The sequence below is a fragment of the Trichosurus vulpecula genome, chromosome 8 (genome assembly GCF_011100635.1).
Source record: "Trichosurus vulpecula isolate mTriVul1 chromosome 8, mTriVul1.pri, whole genome shotgun sequence".
In the NCBI taxonomy this organism is placed as follows: Eukaryota; Metazoa; Chordata; class Mammalia; order Diprotodontia; family Phalangeridae; genus Trichosurus; species Trichosurus vulpecula.
The window spans coordinates 133,055,214-133,065,931 of NC_050580.1; the positions used below are offsets into that span (position 1 = coordinate 133,055,214).

General features: G+C 36.6%; 1 pseudogene; it reads right to left on the reverse strand.

The window, feature by feature from the left end:
- Window positions 1-1,812: 1,812 nt before the first annotated feature.
- LOC118829626 lies at window positions 1,813-5,499 on the reverse strand (annotated as a pseudogene).
- Between the last annotated feature and the right edge of the window lie 5,219 nt (window positions 5,500-10,718).

Consider the following 10,718-nt stretch of genomic DNA (forward strand, 5'->3'; position numbering starts at 1 on the left):
CTAATGTGATTGCTCCTTCCCTCCAACACAGCCGCCAGAATGATAGCCTCCATTGAATGCAATGCACGTCAATAAATACCGAACATGAATGTGAATCAATATTGTGTTAGTATTGGGATTAAGCAAGCTATTTTCTCCTCCTTTTTTTCTGGAGAGATGAATATGAGTAAATAAAATGAGTGTTTGTCTGAAACTGTGTCTGGGGATTAGGTTTTGTATTTCCCTTTCGAGGCACAGTATACCAACTGGCTTGGCCTTTGCCGGCTCCTTTGGTCTAGTATGGACTATAAAAGCCTGAGTAGGCCATTAGGCCTTTTGCTTAGGAGGAAGCAAGAAAATAGAAAGGTGTGCCTCTAGAAAGAGGCAGGTGCAGTTCCTACAGACTGCTTCATATGACTTTTGTTTTTGCTGAAAATTAAGGAACAATTCATGAAAGTCTAGACACGAATTAATAAGGATAATGGCCAATGCTTTTGACCTGAACATGTTATTAAGGTAAACTATATACAACACAGATATAAGACCAAAAAATCATTTATATAGCCTATTATCATGCCAACATCTAGGGACACCTTATAATAATAAAACAATTTAAAAATGAAACTCTAGCAAAAATTTATCTTTGATGATGAATGACTCAAAAAGGGAAGACAATCTATTTTCTGCAGATAGAATCAAGGAGAAGATCTTAAGTTTTTTTTTTCAGGATTGTGTATTTTAAAGGAAAGAGAGTGATGGGAAATAAGACTGGGTCAGGGGTATGTCCTGTGACTCATAGAAAGTAAGAATAAGAGGATTCTATCTGTCCATCAGGAATGCACATCTTTATATGTCAAATGTTTTATAGAAAGGAGCCAACTCACAAAATTAGAGCAAAAAGTATTTGAGCAATGTAAAGTAAAATTGTAGAGTGGAAGTTTTTGTTTTGAAAAATCACTTTTGAACTCTATGTTAGAGTTAGTTTAAGGAATTTCCTGCTAATGTAGAGATAGTTATAGCATGTGTAAAAATGTGAATAAATGGCAGGAAAGATAGTTCCTGCTGGGTTTGGGACATCCCACAATGGGGTTATATCTCCAAACCCTCCAAGTGTAACCTTATTTCACAGTATTTGGGGGGAGGGGTGAGTGGGAAGGGAATTTGGGTTTTTCTCACAAACAGGAAAAATATGATTTCTTGAGGTGATTTCTAAGAGAGGGTAAATTTATAAAACACTGCTAAAGTTTCTTGGCACCAGATAATAGGGGACAACATTCAGAGAATGAAGTCATAGGCAGATTTTTCCTCACTTTCTTAAGCATCTTTGCCAAAATACATGATGTCAAAGATTAAGTGACAGTGGATAGGAAGAGATCTATTCAATTCAGTAACCCATTTTGAACCAGAAACTCTTTACTTTTTTTTCCTGAATTCAAGCATTTACCTGGATTTAATTTTTTTTTAAATATAAGTATTTCCTCTCATCTTTCCAAAAAACAAAACCATTTGTACGTGTACTCAGAGCCCAAATCAGTGAGACAATTAGTAGGTTATTTTAAAATGTGCAATCATTATAGAAACATAATAACTGAAATTGATATGATGGGCTAACATCAATAGGCTGTAATATGTGATAACATACACACACAGTATGTGTGTGTGTGTGTGTGTGTGTGTTTGTGTAGTAAATTTTCCTTCAAAAATCATCATCAGACCCCAGATCTCCTCTCCTTACTTCAACTCTGGTTTGCTTGTTTTTTTTTGTTAACTCTAAGATTTACTACATTTCTAAATAGCCTTTCCTCCTGAAAGCCTAACCACTGGAGCAGAATGTTAGGGACTACTGTGCTTTCTTGAATAAGCCTCCATTTTCTGGGGATCCTGAGAAGGATAGTGGATGTGTCATGGAACCTGCACGAAGGGAGGTGGTGGTCCCATAGGGTGGAACATGTTTGCTCCAAAACCGGGTGGAGGTAGAGTGCAATCTCAAGAGCAGGGGACAGGGCAATATTAACTAGTGCTGGACGACCACTGGGAGGAAGATTAAAATGATTGGCAGAGGCATCTTCAGCTGCTGGAGGAGGAGAAAGATCTCCAGGAAATCGTGGGACAGGCTCCAGTTTAATTCCAGAGTCTGAGGTTCCTTCTTATTCCTTTTCTTTTTCTCTGGCTGCCTGGGATCTTTCCCACTTCACATTAAGCCTGTGCCCATTTACAATCCAGTTTGTTGAAGGACTTCTCAGTAGCTATCTCTGCAGTTTGCATTGTAGCAAGCTAGATGAAAGTACATCACTGTCTCTGCAACTGTTATGGTTGGGATCTCACCAAATTGGTAAAAAATTTCTGAGATCAGTCTCACTAATTCTATCGCCAAGGCCACCAATGTACAGTATGGTAATGGTCTTCTCATCTGGTGGATCCAGGGGAGGCATTGCTGAAGGTCATTTTATCAGCCACAGGATCATTAATATCATAATAGTGATCTTTGATGTTCCTATCAGCAAAAGGATCATCAGTTTCTTCAGGCTTCTCATGTCTGTACAGACACCCTTTTTTTCTTCTACATTTTCCTTTCACCCAGAAGTAACAAATGTGAGGGTGATTCTGCATAGTAAGGGGTGGTCTGAGCCAGTTTGAGCAGCTTGTCACTGGTACCAACTGGCCAAGTTGCATCCCACTCAGTGTTCTGGATGTAGTGTTCGTTATTCACATCAGACTTAGGCATGCCATTCTTAAAGGACAATGCTGCATCACAGACCTGCATAGGTAAGACATATTCTAAAAGGCAAGTCGGACAAACACTTTCAAGCTTGCTGTAGGTTTGGCACAAGTCAGTCTTCTTAAAATGCATGTGACCCCCAAAAAACCAACAAAACTCTGTAAACTGCTCGACACAAATTTTGCATTCTTTTCCATACTTTTATTTGGTCATCCAGATGTAGGGATTTTCTCCAAAGCATATCTGCCACAGAATAGGGAAGCCACCCTCCTCCCAGTTCTGCTTTTGTGTTGGAGCCCAGGCACAGACATCAGGTCCGCCACAGAAGTAGAAGCCTTGGTATGGTCCCCAGCAGCCCTTGCGAGAGCAGCACCCTGCCCCACCCCCTTGCTTCTTTGCAGCTATTCTATCAGTCTAGTTCTCTTTTAATCACTTTGCTCTGCCTCTCTCATTCTTTCTGTGAGATTCTAAAAGAACTCCTACAATGCTTTTGATTCAAATATGATACAATATTTCTCTTTTCATAATTAATTGAGATTGTGACACTAATCATACACATAAAAGAATTAGAGAATCCAGACAAGTATAGAAATAACTCAAACCCCAAGATTTTTTTCTGCCCGAGCAACATGCAGATTATTGGGGCAAAAGTGAATTGTAATGGAACTATGCTGGTAATTGCCTCATTCCCCACCCCAAGGCTTTACATGCCTACAACTCTAGCCATGGTGTTCTGACCATTTCTCTTCAATTTACGAAGGGGTATAAGATATGAGGGAATACTCAACTATAACTGATCTCTGTTTTGTCTTTCAATTGGCCTTTAGAATGCCCCTTGGATACCTCAGAAATTAACCAGTGAATTTAGTCATTATATATATGTATGTATATATATATATATATATATATATATATACACACATACATATATATGTATATACACACAAACACACGTACATATATACATATATATATAATGTGTGTGTATATATATATATAAATGTTTCCAACCTTTTTCTTCTTTGGGAGAATAGAAATGTTTCTACAATTATGGGGGGTGGGGAGGAAAGGGAAAGGAAGGTGGGAAAAAGAAAGGAAGGAAGAAAGAAGAAAAACAATAATAATGATAATAGCATTGATAAATGACATTTATATGGTGCTTATTCTGTGCCAGTCATTCTGTAAATATTACAGCATTTGATCCCGCCAAAAATCCAGGTAGGTGCTACTATTATTTTTATCATAACCATCATCATCATCGTCATTTTGTAGATAAGGAAACTGAAGCAAACAGAGGTTAAATGACTTGCCCTCAGACACAGTGTCTGAGTCTGAACTGAGCTTAGATCTTCCTGACTCCAGGTCCAGAGCAAAGAAATAAAGACATGGAAGGAAGGAAGGAAGGAAGGAAGGAAGGAAGGAAGGAAGGAAGGAAGGAAGGAAGGAAGGAAGGAAGGAAGGAAGGAAGGAAGGAAGGGAGGGAGGGAGGGAGAAAAGGAGGGAGGAAGGAAGGATGATAGACAAAAGTAGGAAGTGATACTTCTGCTTTCTTTTCAGGATCCTAGCCCTGCATGAGTTTAACCAGCTGAGAAACACGACTCAAAAGGCTTTACTATCCTTTCTAACTCCACTGAACTTTCTGTGGCCTGGTGAGCAACACCCCCTATCTATTTCACTGTGGATTATTTAGAATGATTCAATTATAACTTGCTGTTTTAGCCTCAGAGAGATCAAGGACAAACATCTGGAAAAAAAAGGGGGGTAATGTGAAAGTAGCATAATTAACTGCCAAACAATCGGCTCATGTCTCTTCAGACTTCTAAAAATCATTTAATATCATTAACTTTCCCTTTGTTCCCAAATTGCAAATCTGTACTTTTGAATGAAGTAAAAAGTCACTTCCTGCCCCTTATCCTCCCCTTCACCCTCTGCCTGATATAATCATCTCTTCTTCTTCATCACAACCCCTTCCTAAAAGGTGAATATATTGACAATACACTTATAATTTGAATAGATATATTCCTTAGACTTTTCAAATTGCGGTCTTCCTACATAATCTCATAAAAAGAGTAAATAAAAATAAAAACAAACAAAAACCCCACATTGTGCTTGTTAATGATGCCTGACATTTATATGGTGTAACTTGCAAAGCATTTTACAGATGTTATGTCCTTTGAGCCTTATAACAACTATGTGAGGTAGGATTCCAGGTGGCATTACGCCTATTTTGCTGATGAGGAAGCTCATGATAAGGCAGTGGGAAGTCATGGGGGCTTGCCCATATTCACATGAGTACATGTCAGTGGCGGAATTGAAAATCTATCCAACTATATCATGTTGCCTTGTTGTACTCTTCATGGCCATTTCCTACACTTCTGAATATTTATATATATATATATATACACACATATATATATATGTGTATATATATACACATATTATAAACATATATGTGTGTGTGTGTATGTGTGTGTGTGTATAAAAGCCAGTTAGATTTAACACGAGTGGAAACATTTTAAACAAGTTGACTTAAACTAGTTCATCACATGTTCCTTCATTCCCTGATCTGGACATGAAAGGACCCTCCCTGATCTGGACGAGAGGGAAATCCTTGTCACTTCAATCCCTAGTTTCTGTTTGCAATGCTTGTGAGCTTTGCACAGTAATAGAAATATTTTATTCAGAAGAATTCCACTTTTTAAAGTTTTTAAAAATTAAGTGCTTCTTTTCTTGTGGCCAAAGAATTCCATTTAGCTCAAATTACCATACTGGGTGAAGACGACAATCCCTTCATAACCCATCATTGATATTCCCCTAAGCAGAATTCACATCTTGGTAAGGGTATATATCCTACTGACCACCTTCAAACGCCAAATACACAACCATGCATTGACAGGAATTTCCTGACTCATATTTCTGAAATTCCCAGGAAAAAAATTCTTATGTTAGCACAGTCAACTCCAGAGTATGATGAGATATATTCATCTTCTACTTTCTTTCTATCCTGTTATCTTCTAAATACCTGACCTATTCCAAAGGCTTTTATAGTCTTACTTCCGTGGCCATCTACTTCTATTACTTTTGGGGATGTCAATATTTGTGTTCATTACTCCTTCAAGCAGCCTCCATTTCCTCAAATCCAGTGATCTTTTCTTCCCCACTTTAGCCACGCAGTGGCATAATACATAAGATCTCACCATTTTTTAGAATCACAACACCTCCACGATTAGAAACCTGATAATTGCATTAATACCTTTTTAGTGTACACTCAGTTTGGGCTCAGAAGCCTACAAAAAGCTGTTTCCTCGCCGTGTACCATTCACCAAATGGATAGGAAAGCAGAGAATACCTGTTCATGGTCTGAAGTGAAGACCCCTGGATACAAAATCATCATGTACGTCATGAAGCAAGCTCACCACACAGGTATGCTTCTAATCTGGGCCCTCATTGGATTCCTTCCTTTACATCATATAACTGTATTAAATAAATATATGCAGAATCAATGCAAATTAAATAAAAGATACTTAAGTACATTGTAGTTAATAAAAGAGGATATTAGCAGTGCAAATCAAGAATGTTTGTATGGAAGGTGGTACCTAAGCTTCAACTTGAACAAAGAAAGGTAATTTCTTTTTTTTTATTTTTTTTTAATTTTTCATTTATTTATTTATTTTTAGTTTACCACACACGGTTCTACATAGTTTTGAGTTCCAGATTTTCTCCCCTCCCTCCCCACTCCCTCCCCAAGATGGCATGGATTCTCATATAACTGTCATGTATAACTTCGCATTGAATTAATTTATGCACTAGTCAAGTTGTGGAGAAGAATTTTGACCAATGGAATGAATCATGAGAAAGAAGAAACAGAACCAAAAAGAAAAAAACAACCCAAAAACAAAAGAAAAGAGAAGCAAAAAAGGCAAGCATGTAGTGCGCCTCGATCTGTATTCAAACTTCACAGTTTGATGAAGATAGTTGGATGAAGATAGCATTCTCCATCGTGAATCCCCTGTAGTTGCCCTTGCACCTTAGGTTGCTGAGAAGAGCGCAGTATGTCAGGGTTGGTCCTCACGGAATCCATATATCTGTGGTTGTGCACAACGTTCTCCTGGCTCTGCTCCACTCACTCAGCATTATGTCGTGTAGGTTTTTCCAGGTTGTTATGAAGTCTGCATCATCCCCATTTCTTATGGCACAATAGTATTCTATCACCTTCATATACCACAGCTTGTTCAGCCATTCCCCAATTGATGGGCATCCCTTTGATTTCCAATTCCAAAAAGAGCTGCTATAAATATCCTTGTACATATGGGTCCTTTTCCCACTTGAGTGATTTCTTTGGGATACAACCCTAGAAGTGGTATTGCTGGGTCAAAGGGTATTTACATATCTATAGCCCTTTGGGCATAGTTCCAAACTGCTCTCCAAAATGGCTGGATCAGCTTGCAACTCCACCAGCAATGCAACAATGTTCCAATTTCCCCACATCCTTTCCAGCATTTATCATTTTCCTGTTTTGTTATTTTAGCCAATCTGACAGGAGAGATGTGATATCTAAGAGTTGTTTTGATTTGCATTTCTCTAATCAGTAGTGATCCAGAGCATTTTTTCATATGCCTATAGATAACTTTAATTTCTTCCTCTGAAAACTGCCTGTTCATATCCTTCGACCATTTCTCAATTGGGGAATGGCTTGTATTCCTATATATTTGGCTCAGTTCCCTGTATATTTTAGAGGTGAGGCCTTTATCAGAGATACTAGTTGCAAAGACTTTCTCCCAATTTTCTGCTTCCCTCCTAATTCTTGTTGCATTGGCTTTTTTTTGTACAAAAACATTTCAATTTGACATAATCAAAATTATCCATTTTGCATTTTGTAATGCTCTCTATCTCTTGTTGGGTCATGAATTCTTTACTTTTCCATAAATCTGATAAGTAAACTATTCCTTGCTTTCCCAGATTACTTATAGTATCAGCTTTTACTCCTAAATCATGAACCCATTTTGACTTTATTTTGGTATATGGTGTAAGATATTGGTCTATGCCCAGTTTTTGCCCTACCATTTTCCAATTTTCCCAACAGTTTTTGTGAAATAGTGAATTATTAGCCCAGAAGCTGGCCTCTTTGGGTTTATCAAAGAGTAGATTGCTAAACTTGGTGATTTCTCCTACTTGTGTACCTATCCTATTCCACTGATCCACACCCCTGTTTCTTAACCAGTACCAGGCAGTTTTGATGATTGCTGCTGTGTAGTACAGTTTAATATCTGGTATGGCTAAGCCGCCTTCTCTAGCATGTCTTTTCATTAATACCCTATATACTCTAGACCTCTTGTTTTTCCAAACGAATTTTGTTATTATTTTGTCCAGTTCAGTAAAATAATTTTTGGTAGTTCGATTGGTATGGCACTGAATAGATAGATTAATTTAGGTAAAATTGTCATTTTTATTATATTAGCTCGGCCTAACCATGAGCAACTGATATTTCTCCATTTATTTAGATCTGATTTTATTCCTTTGAAAAGTGTTTCATAGTTATGTTCATATAGGCCCTGGGTTTGTCTTGGCAAATAGACTCCCAAATATTTTATAGTGCCTTCAGTAACTTTGAATGGAATTTCTCTTTCTATCTCTTGCTATTGGGCTTTGTCAGTAATGCATAGGAATGCTGAGGATTTATGTGGGTTTATTTTATATCCTGCAACTTTGCTAAAGTTGTTTATTATTTCAAGTAGTTTTTTTACTTGATTCTCTAGGATTCTATAGATAAATCATCATATCATCTGCAAAAAGTGATAATTTAGTTTCTTCTTTTCCTATTCTAATTCCTTCAATTTCTTTTTCTTCTCTTATTGCTACAGCTAATGTTTCTAGAACCAAATTGAATAATAGGGGTGATAATGGACATCCTTGTTTCACCCCTGATCTTATTCAGAATGCATCTAGTTTATCCCCATTACAAATAATGCTTGTCGATGGTTTTAGGTAGATGCTATTTATAATTTTGAGGAAGGTTCCCCTTATTCCTATGCTTTCTAGTGTTTTTAGTAGGAATGGGTGTTGTACTTTGTCAAAGGCTTTTTCTGTGTCTATTGAGATGATCATATGGTTTCTGCTAGTTTTGTTGTTGATATGGTCAATTATGCTAATAGTTTTCCTAATATTGAACCAGCCTTGCATTCCTGGAATAAATCCTACCTGGTCATAGTGTATTATTCTCGTAATGAGTTGCTGCAATCTTTTTGCTAATATTTTATGTAAAATTTTTGCATCTATATTCATTAGAGAAATTGGTCTATAATTTTCTTTCTCTGTTTTGACTCTCCCTGGTTTGGGTATTAGTACCATATTTGTGTCATAAAAAGAATTTGGTAGGACTCCTTCACCTATTTTCCCAAATAGTCTATAAAGTATTGGAATTAGTTGTTCTTTAAATGTTTGATAGAATTCACATGTAAAACCATCTGGCCCTGGAGATTTTTTCCTAGGGAGTTCATTGATGGCATGCTCAATTTCTTTTTCTGAGATGGGGTTATTTAGAAATTTTACTTCCTTTTCTGTTAACCTGGGCAGTTTATGTTTTTGTAGATATTCATCTATATCTCTAGGGTTGTCAAATTTATGGGCATACAGTTGGGCAAAATAATTCTTAATTATTGTTTTGATTTCCTCTTCATTAGAGGTGACCTCACCCTTTTCATTTTTGATACTGGTAATTTGATTTTCTTCTTTCTTTTTTTTTAATCAAATTGGCCAAAGGTTTATCAATTTTATTGGTTTTTTCATAAAACCAGCTCTTTGTTTTATTTATTAATTCAATAGTTTTCTTGGTTAGAAAGGTAATTTCTAAGGAGAATTTGAGGTATGAATATATTGTAAGCATAGGAGGTGGCTCATACAAAAACACAGAGATGAACGTCAAGCCATGTGGGAGAAACTGAGAGAAGTCAATTTTGCTCACAAGAGAAAGAGTAACATAATGAACCTGAAAAAAGTCATTGTAACCACATTGTGTGAAGAGATCTAAAGACAAAGGAGATAATTTTTACATTTAATCCTGGAGGCAACAGGGAGCCATTAGAATTCACAAAATAGGGAAGTGATGGTAAGCAAGCTTTTATTAACAGGTGTTTCAAAAAAAGCAAAATATAGTACCTCCTCTCAAGGAACATATATTCTACCTTTCCAGTCTTGTCTCAATTTGTTTCCTGCCATGAACTCTATGATTTAGCTACATTGATCAAAAGTCTTCCATCTCATGCCTCCATGCCTTTTCCAGCTTTCCCCTGTCCTTGAAATGTTCTGACCCCTCCTGGACACCTATTATATTTCCTGGTTTCCTTTAAGACTGATACACCTTACAATTCATTGAGTTGAACCCCATCATTTTACCAATCAAGAAACTAAAGTCAAAAGAAGTTAAATGATTTACTTGGAGTCATACAATTAGTAGGCATCTAAGCAGGATGTAAACTCAAATTTTCCTGATTCTAGATCCCATACTCTATCCACTATGTTACCTAGAAGCCTCAAAAGCTGCTGTCACAAGCAGGACAAAAATGTTTGAGGATGTGAATTTTATCTTAAGGACTGCTTTGGCTATATTCTAACCATTTTGGCACATTGAAACTTTAGACTCCTATTTTTGTTTTTTTTTCAGTAATCTAAGGAGATATACTGTATCTTATCTTCCTAAAATTCTAATCAGAGATTTAACTGCTTAACTTCATCCTTTTGTAAGATTTGACTAAAAAAGGTCACATTGAAGTCCCCAACTATTACGGTTTTGCTATTTGTCTCTATAATTAAATTAGCTTTTTAATAAGTACTTAGAAGCTATACCATTTGATGCATATAAAAGTAAATTATTTCATTACTTATGTTATCTTTAAGCATGATGTAGCTTCTTATCTTTTAAGTACATCTCTTTTTAATGTTATTTTGTATAAAATCTTGATTTTTCACCCTAGTTTTTCTAAATTCATCAAAGGAATAATAAATTCTGCTCCTAACTCACATC